The sequence below is a fragment of the Cupressus sempervirens genome, chromosome 4 (genome assembly GCF_028749045.1).
Source record: "Cupressus sempervirens isolate cs-2001-9-10 chromosome 4, ASM2874904v1, whole genome shotgun sequence".
In the NCBI taxonomy this organism is placed as follows: domain Eukaryota; kingdom Viridiplantae; phylum Streptophyta; class Pinopsida; order Cupressales; family Cupressaceae; genus Cupressus; species Cupressus sempervirens.
In genome coordinates, this window is record NC_143121.1 from 291,485,853 (window position 1) to 291,496,563 (window position 10,711).

Consider the following 10,711-nt stretch of genomic DNA (forward strand, 5'->3'; position numbering starts at 1 on the left):
GGAGCTCACATCACATTATAGGAGACAAAAGTAAGTTTGTTACCTTTACTCAATATGATGAAAATAGTGCTAGATTTGAAAAATGATGCTCCATGTCTAATCAAAGGAAAAGGTTTCATTAAGATTATAGAGAAAATTTCATGTGATAATACATATTATGCTGAAGGATTGAACTACAATCTGCTAAGTGTGTCATAGTTAAGCAATGTAGGATGCAAAGTAGAATTTGGAAACAAAACTACCAAAATCTATGACACTGATGGAAATCTGAAAGGAAAAGGAGACCAAACTAGGAGTAATCTATTTTACCTAGATATGGAGGATGTTGTCTATCTCATTGTAAGATTTGATGATGTGTGGTTGTGGCATAAAAGGCTATGTCATGTCAACTTTGATAATCTAATTACCATTAGCAAAATGAAGAAAGTCAGAGGTTTACCTAAATTGAAGAAGCCTGACAATACAATGTACAAACAATGTTAGCTAGGAAAGATGACCAAGTCAAGTTTCAAAAGAAAAACCTACACTTCCAAAAAATTACTAGAGTTAGTCCATACTAATTTATGTGTCCGAATAGAAGCACAAAGCTACAAAGGAGACAGATATATAATGTTGTTTGTTAATTATTACTCTAGCATGATGACTATCATGTTCTTAAAACAAAAATCTAATGCATTTCAAATGTTTAAGTGGTATTTGGCAAGGGTTAAAAAGGAAATAGGGAAGAGTCTGAAGTACCTGAGATCAGACAGAGGAGGAGAGTTCACATCAAAAGAATTTGAGACATTTTGCAATGAAAAAGGAATTAAGAGACAAACATCAACACCTAGAACTCCCCCATGGAATGGAATTGCAAAAAGGAGAAATAGATCAGTGATAGACTATGCTAGAACATTAATGATAGAGAAGAATGTTACTCTAAAGTACTGGAGAGAAGTTGTAAGTACAGATGTCTACACCCTGAATTGAGTACAAATCAAGAAAGGTACAAATGCAACACCTTTTGAATTATGGTATGGTCACTCACCTAATGTAAAACATTTTAAAGTATTTGATTGTAAGTGTTATATTCTTAAAGATTCTAGATGTGTCAAGTTTGATGCAAAGAGTGATGGAGGCATATTCCTTAGATACTCCACTAGAAGTAAGACATACAAGTGTTTAAATACTACCACTAACAAAATTGTGGAGAGTACAAATGTAAACTTTGATAAGCATACAAAAGTTCAAGTTGATAAATCCAAGAAACCAAAAGAGTACAAATCCTTTGTATACTTCTATGAAAGAATGCATGTTGAAGAAGAAGCTGCCAATCAAGTTGGGAATTAGCAACAAGTTTTAGTATCAACTGAGTCACAACCATTGAATGTCAAAATGCATTCAAAAGCTGAGTTGCATAATGAAGATAATGCACATTCTGATTCTGAAATTAGTACACATGAAAGAGATGTTGAGCTACCTAAAAGAGATGTGCATGGTGACTCTGAAGCTGAAAGATCAAACATGGAAGCAAGCACAGAACCAAGGCTATACAAGTATGTGAGAATACATCACCCTACAGAACAAATCATTGGTGAGAAGGAAGTCAGACCAATGACAAGGAACATACTAAGAAATGAATCATGTCTACTGAGCAAGATTGAACCCAAAACAGTGAAAGATGCACTACAAGATGATGATTGGTGGAAAGCTATGGAAGAAGAGATTGATCAAATAGAAAAGAACAAAACTTGGACCTTAGTTCCAAGACTAGCTAATAAGAATGTGATTGGTACCGAGTATTTAGGAAAAAGCTAGATCAGAATAGTGAGATCACAAGAAATAAGGCTAGACTAGTCTGTAAAGGTTATGCACAAGAAGAAGGATTGGACTATGGGGAAACATTTGTCCCTATTGCAAGGATGGAAGGAGTAAGAACTCTACTTGCATATGCTGCTTACAAAGGTTTTAAGGTCTACCAAATGGATGTAAAGTCCATTTTTCTGAATGGTATACTGGAAGAGGAAGTCTATATAAAACAACTAGAGGGATTTGTTGATGACAACAACAAGGATATGGTTTGAAAATTGCATAAAGCACTTTATGGTTTGAAACAAGTGCCTAGAGCATGGTATGAGAGACTTCAAAAATATCTTGTGAAGATAGGATTTGAGAGAACAGATGACAAAAGCAACCTATTTATCAAGGCAAAAAAAAATAAAGATATTCTAATATCTAAAATCTTTGTTGACGATATAATATTTGGAGGAAAAGATGCTCTATGCAAAGATTTTGCTGATCAGATGAAACATGAGTTTGAGATGTCAATGTTTGGGGAAATCAAATTATTTGTTGGATTGCAAGTACGTCAACTAAAAAATGGCATATTTGTGACCCAATCAAAATATATCAAGGAGATACTCAAGACATTTGGCTTAGAGGATTCAAAACCAGTCAGTACACCAATTGTAACAAGACATAAGTTATCCAAGAATGATGAGTCAGCTGAAGTAAATCAGACAATGTATAGATCAATGATTGGAAAGTTACAGTATGTTGTGCATAATAGACCAAACATTGCATTATCTATTGGAAAAGTAGCAAGATTTTTTGCAAACCCAAGAGAAAATAATCTTATGGTAGTAAAAAGAATAATGAAGTACCTAAAAGGAACAGATGACTTTGGATTATACTACAAGAGGACTGAAAAGTTTGAGTTGAATGCCTACACTAATGCAGACTGGGGAGATAATATAGATGATAGAAAAAGTACCAGTGGAGGAGCATTCTTCTTAGGTAAAAGATTAGTCATTTAGACTAGAAAAAAGCAAAGTTGTACCTCACAGTCCACAACTAAAGCTAAGTATATTTTTGTAGCCATCAATTGCACCAATAATGTATGGATCAAGCACATGTTGAAAGGTATAAAGGAAGAGGTAACTGAACCTATGATACTCTATTGTGATAACACAAGTGCCATCAAAAGAGAAGGTTGAGGAGCAAAAGGGGGCAATTTCCTAACTAGATCAAAGGGTTAAAACTTTAGAGGAAGGATTCTTCACCTTCTCTAAATTTTCCCTAAAAGTCACTCATGTTGCTGCCACAACCCTCCAAATGCTAGCACAAGAGAAAGAAGAAACAGGGCTGGATATGGAAGATCATAATCTCCTCTTTAAGTTTCTTGCTAATGATTGGGCTTAGGTTTTATTGGTTGGGAAGGGAAAGGAGAAAATGAAGAAATAAGTCTATAGATCTTAGTTGTTTTATTTTATTATGTTGTTACTTGGTTTTTTGGTATCTAGCTATTACTCAAACTTGGGTTGGCTTGATTGTATCAACAATTTTTATTATGAACTTAAGTAGTACAGTTAACTCTATAGACTTGTACTTTAGATTAGTTTTTTCTGTTCATAGTAGTATGTTGGTTAATAGTTTGGGTAGAATTGTAGTGGTTAAGTTACTTCTTGTTTTGTTTATGTTTTAGTGATGTTCTCTATTGGTTTCTGCTAGTGATGTGTTGGTTACCCTTTTAGTTGTAAGGGTTGACCCTATTGTTTTTGGTCACTTTTAATTTCAAAAACACAAGTGCGATCAATATATCAAAAAATTTTATGATGCATACCAAAACAAAGCACATTGCAATTAAGTATCACTATGTAAGAGGATTGGTGGAAGACAAGCAAGTGAAGATGGAATATGTCAACTCAAAGGAACAAATTGTTGACATCTTCACAAAACCATTACCTTAAGATGCATTTGAATATCTTAGAGGTAAGTTAGGGGTAATAACCCTATCCAAAACTGTTTAAGTAACAGCAAGATTGCCTTGCATCAAATGATTTGATTGCTACAATGTTATAAATTGGTGCAAAGGATACTTACTTTAGGTTTTGCCTGAAGTAATTAAAGTACTAAAATTCCAAACAAGTCACAAGCAAGGTGATAGAGAGAGAAATTGGAGTTCCTAAAAATGCTACACTTGCATGATAAGATGCTGAAATAGTATGTCTTTGGCATTGTTGTTAATGAGGGAGAAATAGCAAAGTTGATCAAATTGGAAAGTTATAGAAAAGAGGGAGAAATAGTAGAAACTGATCAAATCTACAGGATCAAATGTGCAAAGGGAGAAATAGCAGAAAGGAACGAGAAAGAAAATAGCAGCTAAAAGGGAGAAAACAACACAAATGAGAAATTCATAGCTGATAACAAGATCAAAGAGGGAGTACAACAAAAAGAAGACATTGTATTAGCAAAAGAGATATCCCTAATACTTTGAAAGAGGGAGTTACTCACAGAATTTAGAGGGATTCATAAGAAATTCAAAGTTGCTAATAGAATGGAAGTTTTCTTTTTGACATTTGATTAATTGTTTTAACCTAGTTAGCATTTTGATAACTTGGTTGATCAATTTAGTTTGCCATCAATGCCAAAGAGGGAGATTGTTGAAATCAGATTGAAAATATCACTATTCAAGAAGGGAGATTGTTTGCAAAGAGGGAGATTGCTAATAAAGAATGTTTTCAATCATTGTTTTGTCATTGATGTCAAACCTACTATTTTCTAGAATGATAATTGGTTATAAGATCCAAGTACTATCACTTAGTTGATTGATGAAGAGGATTTTATCAATAAGATGTAACAAAAGTACCTAGAGGAAAGGTTGAGTTATGGTTTTGTAATGAAGTATAAGGATGAGTTAAGAAAATGGTAAAATGATGTATTGGTAATGCACTTGAAGATACAAAGGTTGGCTACACTTAGAAACTTTAGAAGAATAAGTTGTAACAAAGTTGTTTACAAAGCTTGACTAAGTTCATTAGTGGGAACCGAGCAAGTTAGTTCATGCCAAACATATTATCAGTAAGCGCCGAGAAAATGCAAAATCTAGTGTGTGTTGAGTGAGATAGAAGGTGTCGAGCTAGACAAAAATGTAATAGGTGTCGAGCATCAGTAAAACTTAGTTGATGCCTAGTGAATCCACAATAGGTGTCGAGTAACACAGTATGTGCTAAGCATTAGAAAGTCAATAGTGTCAAGCTATTGCATTATTTGAAAAGTTAAAGATTCACCAGATTTGAGCAGACAAGTTTGTTACCTTGAAGTTTGTGAACTAGATGGAAGATAAGAATGATGAGCTGGTGGCACAGAATTTTAGGTAAACCATTTTTGGGTGAATGCAGGTAAATTCTACATGATGTTTCTAGAAGGAACAAAATAAGGCATAGATACATTGTATCTTACCTAATCCATTCAAACCAAAAAATAAGCGTAAAAATGTTAGAGCAAGAAAAGTATTCTAGACTTCTATTTAAGGAGTTATAGGTCAAGAAGCAAGATTGGTTGGTTGGAGATAGTGTATGGTGTAAAGGAGAAGACATCGATAGGGAGGAAAAAAGTACAGAGACTTTGCTTCGATAGGTGACCAAAAAGGTGATTGCATTAGCACAATGAGCATGGAGACTCAAGGAGAAAAAGCTTGAAAGGAGGACAAGCTGTCAGAACTATAGAGTTTGAAAGCCAAACAATTTTGTGAGCTGAATTGAGATATGAAATCTGCAAGTTATGTTGTGAGTTATATCAGATCAAAAGCCCTTATTGTTACTCTCTAACAATTGTATCAATTAGGGTAAAATCCTATGGACTTAGGTTGGTTTAACAGCCATTTTGTAAATCCTTTAACAGGGTGGCATTCTAAGTGAATGTTCTAAAGTTCTTTAACTAGGCCCACTTCTAATAGGGTGGTTGAAATCCTTTAACTAGGTCATATTTAACAGTGTGTTGTAGCCTTTAATAGGGCAGGCCTTTCACAGGGCATCACTTCAAAAGAGTGAGAAAGGAGTAGCATGTTACTAGTGGTTTTTCCCAAATTGGGTTTCCACATAAATCATTGTGTTATATGTTGATCTTTCATGTCTTATTCCTGCATGTTGATTTTTTAGTAACTTGCTAAAATGAATGTTTAGCTTCGATGCATGGTTAGTTTAAATGGGCTCACTATACTTAGTGAAAAAATTTTATTAGGATATTTGGACCTTGAATAACTAATTCACCCACCCCCCCCCCCCCCCCCCCCCCCCACCCTCTGCCCTCTCGGTTATTCTAGAGCATTTCTAACAAATGGCTATTGAAATATTTTTATTAGTTTTTTAGTAGACTAAATGATTGTGTAAGTTTTCTTACCTACTACAGGAACTAACAATACAAAGAATTATAGTGATGAAGATTGAATTATAGAAGAAAGCATGTACATGAACTTAAATTGAAAGGTCACAAATGGTTCAAATTGTAATAAATAATTTAAGATCCATACAATAGTAGATGAAGAAAAATAAGCTTGTAGAAAATATTTGATGATGCCATATGCTCTTGTGCAATGCTAATTGTAGAGTCACCTTATCAAATTTTTATTTATTTTGAATCATTTGAAAAATGGATGTCATCAATTACTCCTCCCTTTATTACCATACGTGGCCACTTTAATTGCTCACTTAATTACCATACCAAAACACTTAAGTTGCCTAGTAATTCTAATTTATTAATTTGCAACATTGATAATTAGAAGCCTTAAGGTACTAGATTTGGTAATTAATTTATTGATATGTTTTTTATATTAAGTAAAACAGGTTTTAATGGGTGCCTAAAACCTAATATTTAACAAAAGAAACCAACATTAACTTCAAAACATGAAACAAACAACAAAGAAACAATAGGCCATAGAAGGCCAGGAGAACATGACAACAAAAAACAACCTCTAAAAGAGTAGGAAAGCCTAACAAACTAGAAACCAAAGGAAAACCTTATAAGCCAAGGGATCCAATTAGGGAGTCGTATTCTTGACTAGCTCTATAGCCTTGAGCTCTAGCATTTCCATAGTCTCAATTACGTCACTGATAAACAAAATGTCATCAAGAGAGTCTTCCATGTCCCTCTTCTTGGAGCTCGATCTAGTCTTATTGAGAAGGCTCTCATCTTGGGGGTGGAGATCATCTTTTATGTCCTAGTTGTCCTCATTTCCCAGGTCATCTTTGACCCCTATGGCAACCTCCACCATATTGTGCATTTTTTTGATATTGTCATTTAAAGCTTTGATAATATGAAAGCTCTAGTTAGCAGTCCTATGGAGAGAGCTCTCCATACTATCCATCCATTTTTCCACCTCTGTAACCTTATTATCATGATTATTGATTCCACCATTCTCGTCATCCCCCTCCTTCCTTTCTAGACCCTGCAACTTATTTTTAATCTCCTCAATCTCATGAAAAATCCATTTAATAGACCTAAAGTTGTCCACCATGTTGTTCCTAGCATTATTGAGGAGATTCATCCCAACTTCCCTAGCATTGTCACTAAGAATCACCATGCCTAGATCAATGAGCTAATCCAAACGAATTCTTCCATCATTACCCTCCAAAACCTTGGGTTGTATAGCTTCTCTGACACTGCCCATTCTAGTTGTCCATGTTTCAAAGTTTCTCCAGACCATTTTTTTGCCCTTGGAGTTGATAGTAAATGTGGTTTTATCCATGCCATAATCCTAATTTTTTCCTTCCTCTACATTGAGGGAGGATTCCTATCCCTTACCAGAATCCTAATCAATGTCCATATCATTGCCTCTTCTCTTCTTGGCTAGGCTCTCCACCTTCCTTCATACTAGGACATTGCTTGTAACCTCCTTTTTCACATTGATTTCCTCCTCCATGTCCATGCCCTCATCCTCCTCATTATAGTCATCTGTAGAATTAACACCTATTTTAATATTTTTACCTGTCGAGCCTTTTCCAACCTTGATGCTATTCTTCTTGGGTTCACTTTTCTTCTTCTTTTTCTCCAAATCCTTCATAATCTTGGCTACCTCCTCTTTATCATCCGAATGAAGCCCAATGCTATCCTTAGTATCAGAAGGGAAATAGGAGATTGCGATGTCCTCCGAGGAGTCAACTTTTTGGGCTATGGATCTACAATAGGTTTGAGCCTTAAAGTGCTCATAAATCAACAAAAGAAAACCCTCATGGAAATCAAGGTTGGCATAAGATTTCTTTTTATACCCCATGATATTGTTATTAACAAAGAAGAAGAGATAGTAAGGGATGGAGATTTTGGTGTTATACCTAAAGTGGTTGAGGATGACAAAGTGATGGGTTTGGACTCTATCATACCTAGTATCCAGCATCATGTAAGAAACAATCACCTTAAGAACAAACCTCCAAAGATTTTTGGTGGAAGTAGGTTCATAGTATGCCCTCATCTTCACCAAATCATTCATCTCCTTAGCATTCTTGTCAAAATATTTGATAGCATTGAGGTAGACCTTCTTATCCTTAAAGAATTTGATGCCCTTAGAAGGTGAATTAGTGACCTCTGAAATAACACTTTCATTAACCTTGAAATCAACTCCATAAGTTTTCACTTTCCTATCTCTACAATAATTAACCATAAGCTCAATCACTGCAAGGTTCCAACCATGCAATTTCTCAATGTAATTTGTAATGCCTCCTTCCTTTAGCTTCTCCTAGACCTTCGACCTCCTTTTCCATTTCGCCACTTCATCATTTGGCTCTCTACAGTGCCTTTCACCCACCATAGTGTTGTAATGAGTTGGGATGCTTCTCTACAAACTATGGAAGAAGTGAACAACCCTTTGATATTTCAACAAAACTAAGCTTGCTATTACCCTCAAGAATATATGGATGATTGCAATTAAAAAACACCCAAAAAGTGTGCCAATAAGAAACTGTATTAAGTTTCCTCATGTTCGACCAGTGCTTAGCATTCATTAAATGGTATGTGGAACTGACAACATTACCTATCATCATTATTTTTTATAATGCCAGTCCTTCCTTGGATTCTTTCTTTCTCAATCACGCTTTTAACTGCAGCCAAAAGCCCATCACGGTTAATCCACCTAGTTGATGTGTCCCTTTTGACTTCCTCATTAGCCACCAGTCAGCAACTGGATTAGCCTCTCTATATTCATGTGACATATAGACCTTCTCAAAGGTAAGTAGGATTTATTTAGTTTCTTCCACCATATTCTCAATTGACCAGGAAGTTGAATGTTCACCTTTGAGGCACTTAATGATATTATTAGAATACCCTTCTAGCCAAAGTCATCTTATGCCAATTTCTTGTGCAAGCTTAGTAGTGTGAAGGGCAGCGCAAGCCTCAAACAAGTGATTGGTTTGGTGCCCCAAAGGGAAGGTAACAATCGCAATGCCATATCAATAGCTATTTATTGATATGTTGCAATGATAATGTATTCAAAATTATTAGAGTATGTATTCATTTTATGTGTTTAGTATCATTTGTATTCATTTTATGCAAGCAAATGTTATTTTGAATATGAAATGTTTAATCTAGCACATTTTATTTTATTTTGTAAAAATAAAATCTACGCCAATTAATTAATGAAAATTATGAAGCACGAGGGTTACTTCTAAGAAAGAACCTACAATTATAAATAAGAGATGTAGTACAACCACAACTTGACATGTTACCACTAACATGGAAGAGGCTGGAGCCACACATTTAGCTGAAGACCTTAAAGAAATTAGGATAAGATAGACACCACCATCTCATAGTGTTGCAACATGATGCCTTCTAAGAGATTTGAACCTCTGATGTAATTTGAAAGGAGTTGCACATGCACCAACTAGATAAGGACTCAAGACGGCGTGATAATATTGATGCAAACACTTTGCATACCATCATATGATCATAAATAAGAACATACATTTAAATAAATATTTGATAAAGTAATATAATAATATCTAAGAAATACCTAACATCAATTAGGGGGCAAGATTTTAATTATTGAGTGTATTTTGATAGTTTTGATAAGACTTGACAATTTAATGCTCACACTTGTTGACTTTATGCCTATTTTTAAAAATAATATTACATTAATAGTTGTGACATTGATGTTTTTATTTTTTATAATGACTTCCCATAATTGAATTAAGTTTATCCTTTATCTCTAAAATGTAATATATCATAATACAATGCATCAATACACCAATAAAACATGACTTAATGCACTAGTGTTGGTCTCACTTTTCATAGGTTTTTTTGGACACCTTGACAAAAAAATAAAATTGATCTAGAATCACATTTGGTGATGCATCAATAAAACATCAAATATTAGAAAAGGACTTTCCAAGTAAGGTATTATAAAAATTTGGAGTGATTTGAAATTTCCACATAGGGTTTCAAGAGAAGTTTGACATTAGGTTGCTTAAGTATTAGTTTCTCTTTCTTAGAAGAATATGAGGATCGCCATCCAAAGCTTTCTTAGTGAATTAAGGGAAATTAAACAACACATCAATAATTATCAATAAACCATCATTAGGGAAACATGGCAAATAGCTTAATGAAAATAAAGGCATTATGCCAAAATTGAAGTAAACGGCAATGTAGTAAGTCAATAATGAATTAGAATGAATAAGAGATACATCCATGAGAGACGTAATGTATATACTAGCAAAAAGAAATGAACCCTTCTAAACAAATAAATAAAATCTTAGATAATGAAAAGGTTGTTCTAGATCGAGTGGGGAGATACATTTATTTTTAACATATCAACTATGATCTTGGAGTCTATTTCATTAACAAAGTTGATAAGGCCCAAACATCTAGTATGTTTGAGATTGAGCCTACCATGGATTTTTTCCCATATTGTTAATCTAGATTCAAAGCTTCTTGGCATAAGTTTATAGACAAGTTTCTTTTGTCATCC